Below are 14,867 nucleotides of genomic sequence, written 5' to 3' on the forward strand. Positions count from 1 at the left end.
AGTCCAAACCAAAAAAAAATTATTTTCTGTGTTTGTGAATTGTGTGCGCAGTAGCCGCACGTGCATCAACAAAGTAGTGCCAAGCGTGCGCCTGTGTCATAAGTAAAGGGCCGGCTGGCTTGACCGTTAAGGGTGCTGTAACTCCCGAAAGTACACTCCAGTCCAAACCAAAAAAAAATTTATTTTCTGTGTTTGTGAATTGTGTGCGCAGTAGCCGCACGTGCATCAACAAAGTAGTGCCAAGCGTGCGCCTGTGTCATAAGTAAAGGGCCGGCTGGCTTGACCGTTAAGGGTGCTGTAACCCCCGAAAGTACACTCCAGTCCAAACCAAAAAAAAAATTATTTTCTGTGTTTGTGAATTGTGTGCGCAGTAGCCGCACGTGCATCAACAAAGTAGTGCCAAGCGTGCGCCTGTGTCATAAGTAAAGGGCCGGCTGGCTTGACCGTTAAGGGTGCTGTAACCCCCGAAAGTACACTCCAGTCCAAACCTAAAAAAAAATTATTTTCTGTGTTTGTGAATTGTGTGCGCAGTAGCCGCACGTGCATCAACAAAGTAGTGCCAAGCGTGCGCCTGTGTCATAAGTAAAGGGCCGGCTGGCTTGACCGTTAAAGGGTGCTGTAACCCCCGAAAGTACACTCCAGTCCAAACCAAAAAAAAATTATTTTCTGTGTTTGTGAATTGTGTGCGCAGTAGCCGCACGTGCATCAACAAAGTAGTGCCAAGCGTGCGCCTGTGTCATAAGTAAAGGGCCGGCTGGCTTGACCGTTAAAGGGTGCTGTAACCCCCAAAGTACACTCCAGTCCAAACCAAAAAAAAATTATTTTCTGTGTTTGTGAATTGTGTGCGCAGTAGCCGCACGTGCATCAACAAAGTAGTGCCAAGAGTGCGCCTGTGTCATAAGTAAAGGGCCGGCTGGCTTGACCGTTAAAGGGTGCTGTAACCCACAAAGTACACTCCAGTCCGAACCAAAAAAAAATTTATTTTCTGTGTTTAGCCGCACGTATATATCAAATCGATATAACATAAATGGAGGACCAAACTTTCTCCGATAAAAATAAAATAGAGAAAGATCAAGAACCACTTCCTCCTAGTGCTGAAGCTGCTGCCACTAGTCATGACATAGACGATAACATGCCATCAACGTCGTCTGCCAAGGCCGATGCCCAATGTCATAGTAGAGGGCACATACAATCCCAAATGGCAAAGTTCAGGAAAATGACCTTGAAAAAGACATTTAAATCAGCTGAAGAGAAACGTAAACTTGCCAATATGCCATTTACGACACGGAGTGGCAAGGAACGGCTAAGGTCGATCCCTAGTATGTTCATGACTAGTGGTTCAGCTTCACATGACGATGGAAGCACTCCTCCCACTAAAAAAATCAAAAGAGTTAAGCTGGCAAAAGCACAGCGAAGAACTGTGCTTTCTAAGAAGATATCACAAATCCCCAAAGAGAGTCCAAGTGTGGTGGTGGTTGCGATGCCTGACCTTCCCAGCACTGGACGGGAAGAGGTGGCTCTTTCCACCATTTGCACGCCCCCTGCAAGTGCTGAAAGGAGCACCCACAGTCCACTTGCTGATATGCAAATTGAAGATGTCACTGTTGAAGTACAACAGGATGAGGATACTGGTGTAGCTGGCGCTGAGGAGGAAGTTGGCGAGGAGGATTCTGATGGTGATGTGGTTTGTTTAAATCAGGCTCCGGGGGAGACAGTTGTTGTCCGTGGGATGAAAAAGCCCATCACGGTCATGCCTGGGCAGAAGACCAAACATTCCACCTCTTTGGTCTGGCAATATTTCTATCCAAATCCGGACAACAACTGTCTTGCCATATGTACCATATGTAAAGGTGAAATAAGTAGGGGTAGGGACGTCAACCACCTAGGAACATCCTCCCTTATACGGCACCTGCAGCGCGTTCATAAAAAGTTACTGTCAAGTTCAGAAACTTTGGCTCAGACCGTAAGCAGTCCAGGGACACCTAAATCCCGTTGTCCTGTTGTATCCAAGCGCCTGCAAACCACACCGTCAACTCCCTCCTCGTCAATTTCCTCCTTAGTCAGGATCGGAAGTAGTCCTGCAGGCCATATCACTGGCATGACTGACTCTCCTATCCGGGATTCCTCCGGAGGATCCTGCATTGCTACGCCTACTGCTGCCGCTGCTGCTGTTGCTGCTGCTGCTGGGAGTCGTTCATCATCCCAGAGAGGAAGTAGGAACACCACTACTTTTACTAAACAATTGACCCTCCAACAGTCCTTAGCGAGGAGGATGAAGTACGACAGCAGTCATCCTGAAGCAAAACGTATAACTGAGGCCTTGACTGCTATGTTGGTGTTAGACGTGCGTCCGGTATCCGTCATTAGTGCAGTGGGATTTAGACAATTGATGGAGGTAGTGTGTCCCCGGTTCCAAATCCCGTCTAGATTCCACTTCACTAGGCAGGCGATACCGAGACTGTACAGAAACGTCAGAAAAAGTGTCCTCAGTGTCCTGAAAAATGCCGTTGTACACAATGTCCACTTAACCACGGACATGTGGACAAGTGGAACAGGGCAGACTAAGGACTATATGACTGTGACAGCCCACTGGGTAGATGTATCACCTTACGCAGCAACAGCAGCAGCGTCACCAGTAGCAGCATCTCAGAAACGCCAGCTCGTTACAAGGCAGGCTACGCTGTGTATCACCGGTTTCAGTAAGAGGCACACCGCCGACAACCTCTTAGAGAAACTGAGGGAAATCATCGCCCAGTGGCTTACCCCACTTAGACTCTCCTGGGGATTTGTGATATCTGACAACGCCACCAATATTGTGCGGGCATTACATCTGGGCAAATTCCAGCACGTCCCATGTTTTGCTCACACAATAAACTTGGTGGTGCAGAATTTTCTGAAAAGCGACAGGGGCGTGCAGGAGACGCTTTGGGTGGCCCGAAAAATTTCTGGCCACTTTCGCCATTCAGCGACTGCGTGCCGAAGACTGGAGCGCCAGCAAACACTCTTGAACCTGCCCCGCCATCACCTGAAGCAAGAGGTTGTGACGCGGTGGAACTCAACCCTCTATATGCTTCAGAGGATGGAGGAGCAGCAAAAGGCCATACAAGCCTATACATCCACCTATGACATAGGCAAAGGAGGGGGTATGCACCTGACTCAAGCGCAGTGGAGAATGATTTCCGTGTTGTGCAAGGTTCTTCAGCCCTTCGAACTTGCCACACGTGAAGTCAGTTCAGACACTGCCAGCTTGAGTCAGGTCATTCCCCTCATCAGGCTTTTGCAGAAGCAGCTGGAGAAAGTGAAGGAGGAGCTAAGACGGAGCGATTCCGCTCGGCATGTGGGACTTGTGGATGAAGCCCTTCATTCGCTTTGCCAGGATTCCAGGGTGGTCAATCTGTTGAAATCAGACCACTACATTTTGGCCACCGTGCTCGATCCTAGGTTTAAAGCCTATGTGGTGTCTCTCTTTCCGGCCGACACAAGCCTGCAGAGGTGCAAAGACCTGCTGGTGAACACACTGTCAGCTGAAGCGGAACGTGACACGTCAACGGCTCCTTCTTCATTTTCTCCCGCAACTGGGGCTGCCAGGAAAAAACTTAGGTATCCTAAGCAACCCGCTGGCGGTGATGCAGGGCAGGCAGGACCAAGTTTGGACATCTGGTCCGGACTGAAGGACCTGGCAACAATTTCTGACATGTCTACTGTCACTGCATATGATACTGTCACCATTGACAGAATGGTGGAGGATTACATCGGTGACAGCATCCAAGTAGGCATGTCAGACAGTCCATACCTGTACTGGCAGGAAAAAGAGGCAATTTGGAGGCCCCTGTACAAACTGGCTCTATTTTACCTGAGTTGCCCCCCCTCCAGTGTGTACTCCGAAAGAGTGTTTAGTGCAGCCGGGAACCTTGTCAGCGAAAGGCGTAGGAGGTTGCTTCCACAGAATGTGGAGAAGATGATGTTCATCAAAATGAATTATCAGCTCTTCCAGGGAGACCAGCCTCCAGAAGGTACAGAGGGACCTGTGGTGGTGGATTCAAGTGGGGACGAGTTAATACTTTGTGAGGATGAGGATGTACACACTGAAGAGGGTGAGGAATCGGTGGATGAGGAGGATGAGGATGACATCTTGCCTCCGTAGAGCCAGTTTGTGCAGGGACACATTAATTGCCAGCTTGTTTTGTGGGGGCCCAAACGAACCAATCATTTCAGCCACAGTTGTGTGGCAGACCCTGGCGCTGAAATGATTGATTTGTTAAAGTGTGCATGTCCTGTTTATACAACATAAGGGTGGGTGGGAGGGCCCAAGGACAATTCCATCTTGCACCTCTTTTTTTCTTTGCATTATGTACAGTTTGGGGCCTAGTTTTTCTAACTGCCATCCTGCCTGCCACTGCAGTGTCACTCCTAGATGGGTCACGTGTTTGTGCCGCCCACTCGTGTCGCTTAGCATAGTCATCCAGCTACCTCGGTGCAACCTTTTGGACATAAAAACACTATTGTGAGGTGTGAGGTGTTCAGAATAGACTGGAAATGAGTGGAAATTAAGGTTATTGAGGTTAATAATAGCATAGGAGCAGAAAAACCTACAAATTCTGTGATTTTAGCTGTTTTTATGCTTTTTTTCAAAAAAATACAGATCCAAAACACAAAACCCAGAACCCAAAACACGGAAGGGTGGTTTTGGCAAAACCAATCCAGATCCAAAACACGAAGAAAGATCCAGATCCAAAACCAAAACACAAAACACGAAAAGTGGCCGGTGCACACCCCTAATTGAAACCCTTTTGTGATGCCGACTGGAATCAGATGACCATCGTTCATATACGGAAAACCGGTTTGTACTAGCAGGTGCAGCCATCATATGGAAAACAGAAACCAACACAATGTTGCCCTATCCACTACTGAGGCAGAGTACATGGCACAGAAACTGCCTAGGAAGCCTTATGCCTAAAAGAGACTTTGGGGTAAATTTACGAACTGTCGGTTTTGAGTTTATTTCAAAACTAATGGTCAACGATGGGTATCAACATTGGCTTGCAGTCTTAAAACACAGCATTTACCATACATTGGTTTTGACTGGCATTTAAAATACTACATTGTTACCTGTCAGATTTCCAATCCCTATACCATATCATGCCTCCCTGACTGTGGGTCCTAGTACAGCAGCATGATTAATAGTGAGAGAAGATAATACCGAGTGCATTGATCTCTAACAGGTCTGACAAACATCACCTTCATGTATAAAGGTGTCCACACTTAGGGACATAGTAGCTCAAATACAAGGCAGGATTTTTACCCCTTTGTCCCTCTTCCCACCACCTCATCATTTTTCTATGTAGTGAGAGGAGCACGATCAGCACAAGGCTTCACAAATACACTCAACATATTTTATAAACACAAAGATCTTTCTTTATTCCATCAATTATATATAGGGAATAATTGTGTTTTAATTAATTAAAAACAAAATAAAAATGATGAATAAAAATAATAAATGATGCCAATTTTGCCCAATTATGCCAAATCATACCCGGGGGTGTTTTTTTTTTTTTAACGCTGAAATTTTTTAAGGAATTTAGGTGTCTTTAATTTCATTTTTTTTATTTTGGTAATTTTTGGTTTGATATTTTTGATGTTCATTTTCTTGATTTGTGCTTTTGCTGTTTTGCCAATTTTTGGTAATTTCTGCTTCTGCTTCTGCTGCTTTCCGACGGTGTGACTTGTTGTTTCAGTCTCTTCCTCAGAATGTTCATGGGCTTTTGATCCTAAAAGAAATCATGAGAAATATAAGTGCAGAATAGGAAAAACATGGATTATCCCGTTGATCGCGGGTCGTTATAGTAGTTGAGCACTACAAGGGCATTACTATAACGCACTACAGGGGGCATTACTATATATATATGGGCACTACAGGGGCATTACTATAAGGCACTACAGGGGGCATTACTATATATATATATATATATATATAAAAAAGGGCACTACAGGGGGCATTACTATTAGGGCACTACAGACGGCATTACTATAAGGGCACTACAAGGGTCATTACTTTAAGGGCACTACAGGGGGCATTATTATAAGGACACTACAGGCGGCATTATTATAAGGGCATTACTATAAGGGCATTACTATAAGGGCACTACAGGGGGCATTACTATAAGGACAGTACAGGGGCATTACTATAAGCGCACAATGGGGCATTACTATAAGGGCACTACAGGGGCATTATTAATAGGGTATTACCATATGGGCGCTGCAGGGGCATTACTATGGGGTCATTTCCATATGGGAACTACTACAGGGGCATTACTATGGGGACATTACTATATGGGCACTACTACAGGGGCATGGGGAACAGGGGTGCAGAGAGATGGCTGGGGAAGGGGGGAGCAAGGAATTGGTGTGGGGAGCTGGAGGAGGGGGGAGCAGAGAGATGGCTGCTGGTGCTCAAACTGTGTATTCACACATAGTGAATACATACAGTAAATATATACATTGTAATAATAAATATGGCCACAAAAAAAAACTGTAAAGGGGAGGCATTGGTAACAGAAAGGGGAGGTACCAATACAGGAAGAGGAGGAGTCATAGTCATTAGACGCCCCCCTAAAAGAACAGTCTAGATCCGCCCCTGAATTTCACATATTCCAGACAGATTTGAGTGTAAGAGGCATATTCATCATCAGAAGACAGATGACCCCTGATGAGTAAGTATCTAATCCCCATGGGTTGCGGCAGGGGATACTTAATTACCAGAGGAATTCAGGATTGCTCTGGTTCTGGGACAGCTGCCCTGAAAAGTAGCTGTTACCGCATAGCAGTGTTATTTACCATGGAATCGCCGGCTGACTATGCATGCGTAACCTGAAATCATGCATGTGCATTGCCGCAGGGCACTCAGTGCGTCCACAGCGGAGGGATCCAATTCACAACTCCTGACCTCCTTCCCATAGGAAGCAGCGGGTCTCTGGGAATCACCACCATCTAAAGATGACATTAGCTGCCACTACTAAGCTCTGGAGTACTTTGCAGTATGGAGCTTGGGTAATATGACAGTCAGGCAGCCCCATAGGGAGCTGCTTCTGCTGTCGGAAATATAGATATGTGTTGCGATCCCTCAATGTTACATTCAGGTGAAGCTTATTATTTGTAGGTACCCCCAAAAAAGGATGTTTTCAGTGGGATATCCAGCAAATGTTATTTGTTAAATAGTCCCCAAATACTCAAAACCTCCAAAAATGTTCACTCTCCACCCCTTGAAGTTTATTAGTATAATTTGTCCTACTACACAACGCCTGGTTATTACATCCGTGTACAGATATAAGTGCATTACTGCCATTAGCTTGCATGGAATGTCCTGATCCACCCACAATTGTTCAGCTCCTCTAATCATAAACACTACAATGAACTCCCGCCATAAAGGACTCCATCTTACCATCCTAATCCATATGTGTCTGTGCCATCATGTGTAACTGGCACATATAGGGATAATATGCCATGGGAAGCAGTCACTGACTCTTAGTTATCCATCTCCTGACAAGAGAGATAACATAATCTTATGCTGGTTACACACCTTACGGTGGTGCAATCTCGTGATGTAATGATACATTGCGGCGCCATACACACTACAAGCTTCGCCAAACGACAGCGCAACGTATTGCTACATTCTGCTTGTGACCACACTACACCTGCCATAGAATCGTCCCACGTGATGTGCAGTACGGCAGATGGCATGATTCAATGAACGAAGGCCGGGAACAATGGATTGGGCATACACACTATACGATGTGTACGATATATCGCTCTGAACCACCTCTGAAGGATATATTGGATGTTAGATCATATAGTGTGTACCCAGCTTAAATCTAGCAGATGTGTCCTCCTGTACTAGACATAATTAAAGTGTATCAGTCACCTATTTATATTGGAGGCAGCCATTTGATGGTTAAACCAAAATGCATGGGAATGCAGCCTATCAATTCATTGGGTACTAATGACATCACTGAGGCACCTCATGACCAATGGTCACAAGGCAATAGTTCCTGTTGTGTTAGGCTGCATCCTTATGAATATTGGTTAAATCTGCGAAGCGGTTTCCTCACTGTGTATAAGTGACAGGTGGTCTTACAGATATTTGAGGTTAGAGAGCCTATAAAATGTAATATAATGTGTAGAGACTGTTAGTAACTTACAAGATGCGGAAGAAAATCCATGCTCCTGAGCATATAGCGATGCCGAAGAAAAAGGTACCAGCCACCGTCACCTTTGCTAGGATTCTCCGATGCGGTATAACTGTTCAGGAAAGAAAGATGAGAGAGACATGTGATAAACTGCTACATGTGTATAGAGAAAATGGATATGGGAAAATATTACATATAGAGAGACACATCATATCTGTAAGACTGGGATTTGTGTAAGGTGCCTATATATGCTGTGACACTGCAGCTGATATCTGGCAGATGGCCTGGTACCGCAGCACGTGTAGCCTGAACCCAGCTGATGTGCCGATAATGAGAAGGTGGACAACGCTACTGTATCACTGCTGTCAGCCTATCGCGTGTGGTTATTTATGGCCAGTCTAAGAATGGCTGAATCTTGTGTAATTCAGAAACTGAACAATACTTGTCCAATTTTCGGTAGATCTGACTCCCGACTGACGAGTCTGCCCGACATTGGACAAGTGTGTACTTGCTGCCGACAGACCCGCAGATGTGATCCTGGATGCCTGTCGGGTCTCCTGGTTTTTAAAAATGCTTAAAAACTAGGAGACCCGACCGCCAACCAGGCAACCAATGGTGTAGTGTGTAGCTAGCGAGCAATCTCTAGCCCTGGGAACCCAACACACCATCAGCATAGCGGTGGTGCGGGATCCGGCGACGGTGCTACAGCGGCATAGCAGTGGTGGCAGCATGGGCAACGTCGTCAAACTCAATGCAGCGTGGCTTCCCATTTAAAAAATGATGTCGCAGTGCAATTTTTGAAATTCAAGATGGCCAACGTGAACCAGTCACGGCTCACCGTGTAATCGACCCGCTCCCTTGTGCCGGCTAATATTAGCCAGCGCAAGGCAGCAGGAGTCAGTCCGGAGGCAGAGAGGTAGCGAGGAACAGCTCCTGAAAGGTGAAATGCCAGGGAAGCCCCAGTTCGTTGGCAGACATGCAAAAGAGCTTAAAGGCCGTTGCCCTCCAGGTGAAGACGCATAAGAAGTCCTGGGTAGACAGCGGCCATGCAAAAGACCTTAAAGGCCCCTGCCCCTTAGGTGAAGGTGCAGTGAAATAAACTATTAAAACATTCAATGTTATGTTGTGTTTTCATTTTAATATTTTTTTACAGTGGTACAATAGGTACCAGCGTGCCTTTAATGCCACAATCTGCTGGTACTTGTAGTTCTCCAAGTACCAGCATTTGTGGAGGGTTCCTGGGACCTGTAGTTCCACCTGTATAAGACAATATTACACTTTTAGTAGTGGACTATCAACTCGGCACCCGTAGCCCAGGGGTGCCGGGGATAGCCCCAGGCTTCAGCCATGGCCTTGGGTGCACTGGGGAGAGGGCACCTCTTTATTGGGGGGGTCCCCACTTTCCCAGGAATCCCCATCCTGGGCTGACTAGTATGGGGGGGATGAATTCTTTGGCCAGAGGGACCTTGTCAAGTGTGTCCCCTGGCTGTGGCATTAACCCCTGCTAGCTGAACCTGGTGCTGATTCTGAAAGTATGGGGGACCCCTACTTGTTTTGTTCCTCATATTGTAGAACCAGTGCCAGCTCTAAGAGCCTGGTGCTGGTTCATCAAATATGGGGGACCCCTACACATTTTATTCCCTGCTTTTTTTAACCAAGACCAGCTCAAAGAGCCCGGGGCTGGTTATGCCTCTGTGGGGGGAACCCACGCAGTTGTATTTTGTTGTTTTTGGAAACCTGAAATATTGCCCCCATCCAATAGTCATATTATTAATTCTCAACCTCCTTCTCTTCACCATTATAATTAATTTAATTCCTCATTAATAAATCCCCTTTCCTGCACAGCCGAATGTATTTTTATAGTAGACTGTTTTAGCAGACACGGATTGGAGGTCTGCTGAAAAATTGGACAGGTGAGTAACGAGGATTGGATGTAGAATCTGCGAGCAGGTCTGCAGTAGGATTGTATAAACAGTCCGATCTGTGGTCTGATCTGCCGTGGATTGAACAAGTGTGTACCCAGCAGTCAGTGACATGTACAGACCTATGTGTACCACCTGTAGAGCTGGTTTGCTGCCTGAGGTGGCATCTACCATAAGCACCCATATAGGAATTATGTACAGTTTAGAGGACTAATAATGTAATTTCCAGCCAACAAGGTAAATATTTTCATTTAGACTTTTGCAGCAAGAGAACTGGGGCAGGGCAGAAAATAAAATAATTACTATACCTATATCCCAGTCCAAGCTCCTTTTTGTAATGGAATGTTCCACTGTATCTATTGCCGGTCCTTTAAAATAAACAGAAATGCATACATTATATACAAAGCTGGATTACTGACAAGGTGGCACAGGCAGGCGCTTAGGGCCTGGTTGTCCAAGGGGACCTGGTGCCCATCTGCTGACACCATAATACTTAATGCAATAAATGAATACATTGCACTCTCCAACCAATCCTGAAGTGCACAGGAGGAAACAACTACAGCACTAGAGAGGGGGAGAAGGAGCTTGATACTAAAATTGCAAAAGAGGATTCAGACTAGGATGGCAGTGCCAGTGCATTACTAGTCTGAAACCTTTTTTTGACATTGTAGTCACCTCTTTCTCACCCTCAGATGGCACCAATCACTGTTGTGTGGCTGATTCCAATCCCTAATTCCATCAATAACATGTCAGAACATAAGTGTCAGAGGAGTGTATGCTGAGACCTGATTGGAGGAGACCAATGTAAGCTTCCCTATCCCGTTACTTAGCCTGATGTGACTCACTGAGGATGAGAACAGCAGCCAGCAGACAGACTCAGAGACATTTTCTAGGGCTGGTCTAAGGCATTTACTTACATAAATCCTCTGGTACAGGATTTATGTAAGTAGATTTTAATATTGTATTTTATATTGTGATATTATATATGATTGTCTTTGCTTGTATTCACTTTTATTTAAATTTTTTTTTAAATTTACAACTAAATTTGATGTGTGTGTTGGGGGTTATGTGTGTGTGTATGTGGGGGGGTAGTATGTGTGTGTGTGGGGGGGTATGTGTATGTGTCAGTGTTAAAGGAAATAATAATTTAGTGGGCATGTATAGGGTACTATGTACTTTGGAAAAGCAGACAGCCATGAGGCCACACAGACCCTATGACTACTTGACATTGACTGAAACAAAGGTACAAAAATGCATTTCAGATTTCAAATGAGATGATCAGTGCCATTTTCCTGCACTAATTATATGGCACAATGATCCCTGTGGCATAGTGATCCCTATGGCTACATGCATTTCCAAATAAGGTTCCTTGTGGTCACTTATAGGGAACCACCTGTGAGTATAACACATCACATGAACAAGCCCTGAGAGCATCTCAGTGTATTTTCATCCAGGAGATCTTACTAAGTAACACCCTCAGGGGAAGGAGCTGCTAATACAGTGTATTCCTCATTGTGAAGGTTGTGATATAACCAGCTCATTGCCAGTTTACTATGTCCCAGACAACATATTGTATACAGCCACCATGTGATTGCATGGAAATTGCTGTGTAGGTGGGTTATATATGTTATGGGGATGACCAGGGCTGGACTGGCCATCTGGCACGTCTGGCAAATGCCAGAAGGGCCGATGCCCTGATCTGCTGGTCTAGTCCAAAAGCTTGGCTGAGCAGCTCCATCTCCCAGTGCTCTGCTCGGCCGGCATGAAGAGAGGCAGGGGTGTGCCATGATGCCACGCTCTGTGACTCACAACACTCTGTGACTCACGACATTGCCCCCATGATGTATGGCCCCAGCCCAGCGCATCCCTGCTGATGATTGTCATTTTTTCCCACCTGCATTTCAGAATCACATTGGTGAGGCATACTGGCCCAGGTCGGTAATAATAACATACTGCTTAGGCGGCCAGTCTTGGTGGTTTTGTATACACATTAGCAGCCTTGTGCAGGCGCAGAGGAAAGGAAATCCAATATTTGGATATTCTTTATAAAATAAAAGAAATTGTCAATATACAGTTTCAAAAATCGCTGCAATGCACCTACATAAACAAACATCACATATAACATTATATATTATACAGTATATATCATATGCAACTTATATATGTTATATTATTTGCTTAAATTCTTAACACTATTTTCTCTAATACTGCTCATACTTACCTACTTTTGAGGTTTCCTCTCTGGGAGAAGCCAGGAGAGAAGATGCATGTGGGCGCTGGTGGGGGCGAGGCCAGACTATGGTCAGCATGAGGCCCCGATTATCATAGAATCGCATCACTAGGCTCCTCCCCATCATCTCAGACCACAGATTCCAGGAATTATTCTCCCTATACTGCTCACTACATTAGGAAGTGGGCGGGCTGCGGGAGAAGTGCCTACTCATCAGCGGGTGCGGGGGGCTACCCAAAATAACATGAGCCTCTTGTAGCTTCCGGGAGAGTAGACAAGTATGATACATAAAATAAATCCTTATGACAGGAATAAAGCATTTGTAATGTGCTCTGGCAATGACATAATGGGATGGTGTTACCAGAACAGGAATTGCAGCGGTAATTGTATTGTAGTGACATGTAATGTGCTCTGGCAATGACATAATGGGATGGTGTTACCAGAACAGGAATTGCAGCGGTACTTTGTATTGTAGTGACATGTAATGTGGGTGAGTAAATGCTTTGATAGAGTTGTTTCATCAGCTATAGGGCTCTCCTATAATACATTGGCCTATTATACTATATAAAATAGTTTAGCAATCTTTACTAATAGAAATTCATAGAAATAATTACCTTTAGCTGGAATTGGACGGCCTTGGGTCCCCATGATGAGAAGTGTCACCAAAAGAAACCTCTTTACAATCATAAATGCCATAATGCTGCTCCAGTACTTCCTCCACTCCAGATAACCACGACTTCCTAACCCGTTATCAGAGTCTCCCCACACAGCAGCAGCCATTTATTCCCACCTAGTGTCTGTGATGTAATAATGGCACCTATGAGCTACTGCATGGAGCCAGCTGGCCTGGATTAGGCCCCATAGGATTATATGGTGTGATTTATAATTACATGCAAATATGTTTCTCATCAATCTGCTAAGTATTAGTTTAGTACAAGCAACATATGTGTCACTTATATTTCTTAGGGCTATGCAACAAATATATCCATACCTATCTTTTGTATCTAGATGACCTCTCATCATAGAGATAAGAGATATATAGATATATATATGGAAAATAATATAGACTCTATAAATCCTGATAGTAGCACATGGTTAGGTATGCTGCTTAGTCAGAAAATAATTGGATATTATCTAACAATACAAAATCCAGTGACACAAATGGTCTCTTTGTGGCAGATAGTGTTACCCAGTGGCGGCTCCAGAGGTGGGGCTGCAGCACAGTCCAAAATTCAAATAGGGGAACCCACCAACTGTCATATCACACGCTGCCAAACATAGATGGCTGCTACTCACTGGCAGTTGGTGAGGCTCCCCTATTTGAACTTTGGACTGCTCTGCAGCCCCACCCTTACCCCTACACTGGTCATTAATACATTGTATGAATAACTTACATTAATGACTAATACTTAAAAGGACAATTGATGCACTTTAAATGACAGAAGTGAAATATGTGACAACCAGGCAAACAGTTCATTAATACATGACACAGAGAGGTTATACGTATACTACAGATGTAACAAGCATTATCATGGCACCCGGCATATAATATTACTGCATCACACCATTCCCTATAATGTTGTATTGTAATAATATAACATACCTGTCTAAATTAGTATTTCATACATAGTACCATTAGTGTCATCATACCTATGGCTGCTGGAGAATTCTGAAACCTGGGGAACTACAAATGACAGCATTCCTTGGCAGCCATGGTATGCCGGAAACTGTACACAGTGTCTTTCAAAGCATATTTATTTAACCCCTTTATTGCTGAGGGTTTTCTCACCTTTGAGCTGAGGCCATTTTCCGACGTTAGCGCTCCTCACATTCCGACATCAGACTTTTTATATACCGTACCCACACACATTACACCTTGTTTTCTGAGAAGACTTTGTATTGTCAGAAAACACCATAAGTCTCTTTGGTTAATATAACACATCAAATAAAATGGTCAAATAGGCGTTTTTCTTTTAATTATCATTTCAAAAAGCGAATCCAAAAGCCAACGTGATTTTTATTTTTTAATAAACACAGATAAATACTTTGTTATTCTTGCTTTGGCATTATCCTTTTTGTTTCACAAGATCCACAATACGACTTACAGTAATATATCTAAAGATGAATGGAAGGCATTAAAAGATCTAAATGGATACAGAGACATTGTTGTGCGCCCTGCGGATAAAGTGGGTGGGATTGTTGTACAGGATATCCTGCTGTACACAAAAGAATTAATGTCCCAATTGTCTGTTGCAGAAGTATATATCAAACTTTATTCCAATCCAACAGGGGAATACAAGCAGGAATTGGATGGACTATTGGGACAATATTTTTCTAACAAGATTATTAATGAAGAAGTTTATAATTTCTTGAAAACAGATTATCCTAGAGTCCCCTTGTTATACAGTCTGCCCAGGATCCACAAGAATCTAGAGGCCTCCCCAGGACACCCGATCATATCTGCTCGGAAATCATTATACAGCAACGTTTCTAAATATTTTGACTTTTACATGCAACCATGCGTACAAGCAC

At 44.4% G+C, this 14,867-nt stretch overlaps 1 long non-coding RNA gene across 1 annotated transcript in view; it reads right to left on the minus strand.

Moving 5' to 3' along the window:
- Positions 1-5,502: 5,502 nt before the first annotated feature.
- LOC148538996 (uncharacterized) overlaps positions 5,503-14,867 on the minus strand; it is a 59,448-nt gene continuing 50,083 nt past the window's right edge. Inside the window, exons 5-7 of the long non-coding RNA XR_015871291.1 lie at positions 10,414-10,473; positions 8,196-8,295; positions 5,503-5,768 (exon numbers count right to left, since the gene is read on the minus strand). This is a non-coding gene — a long non-coding RNA (uncharacterized LOC148538996). The remainder of the gene's footprint in view (positions 5,769-8,195; positions 8,296-10,413; positions 10,474-14,867) is intronic.

Source organism: Taudactylus pleione, unplaced genomic scaffold (genome assembly GCF_031769625.1).
Source record: "Taudactylus pleione unplaced genomic scaffold, aTauple2 ptg000032l, whole genome shotgun sequence".
Lineage (NCBI taxonomy): Eukaryota > Metazoa > Chordata > Amphibia > Anura > Myobatrachidae > Taudactylus > Taudactylus pleione.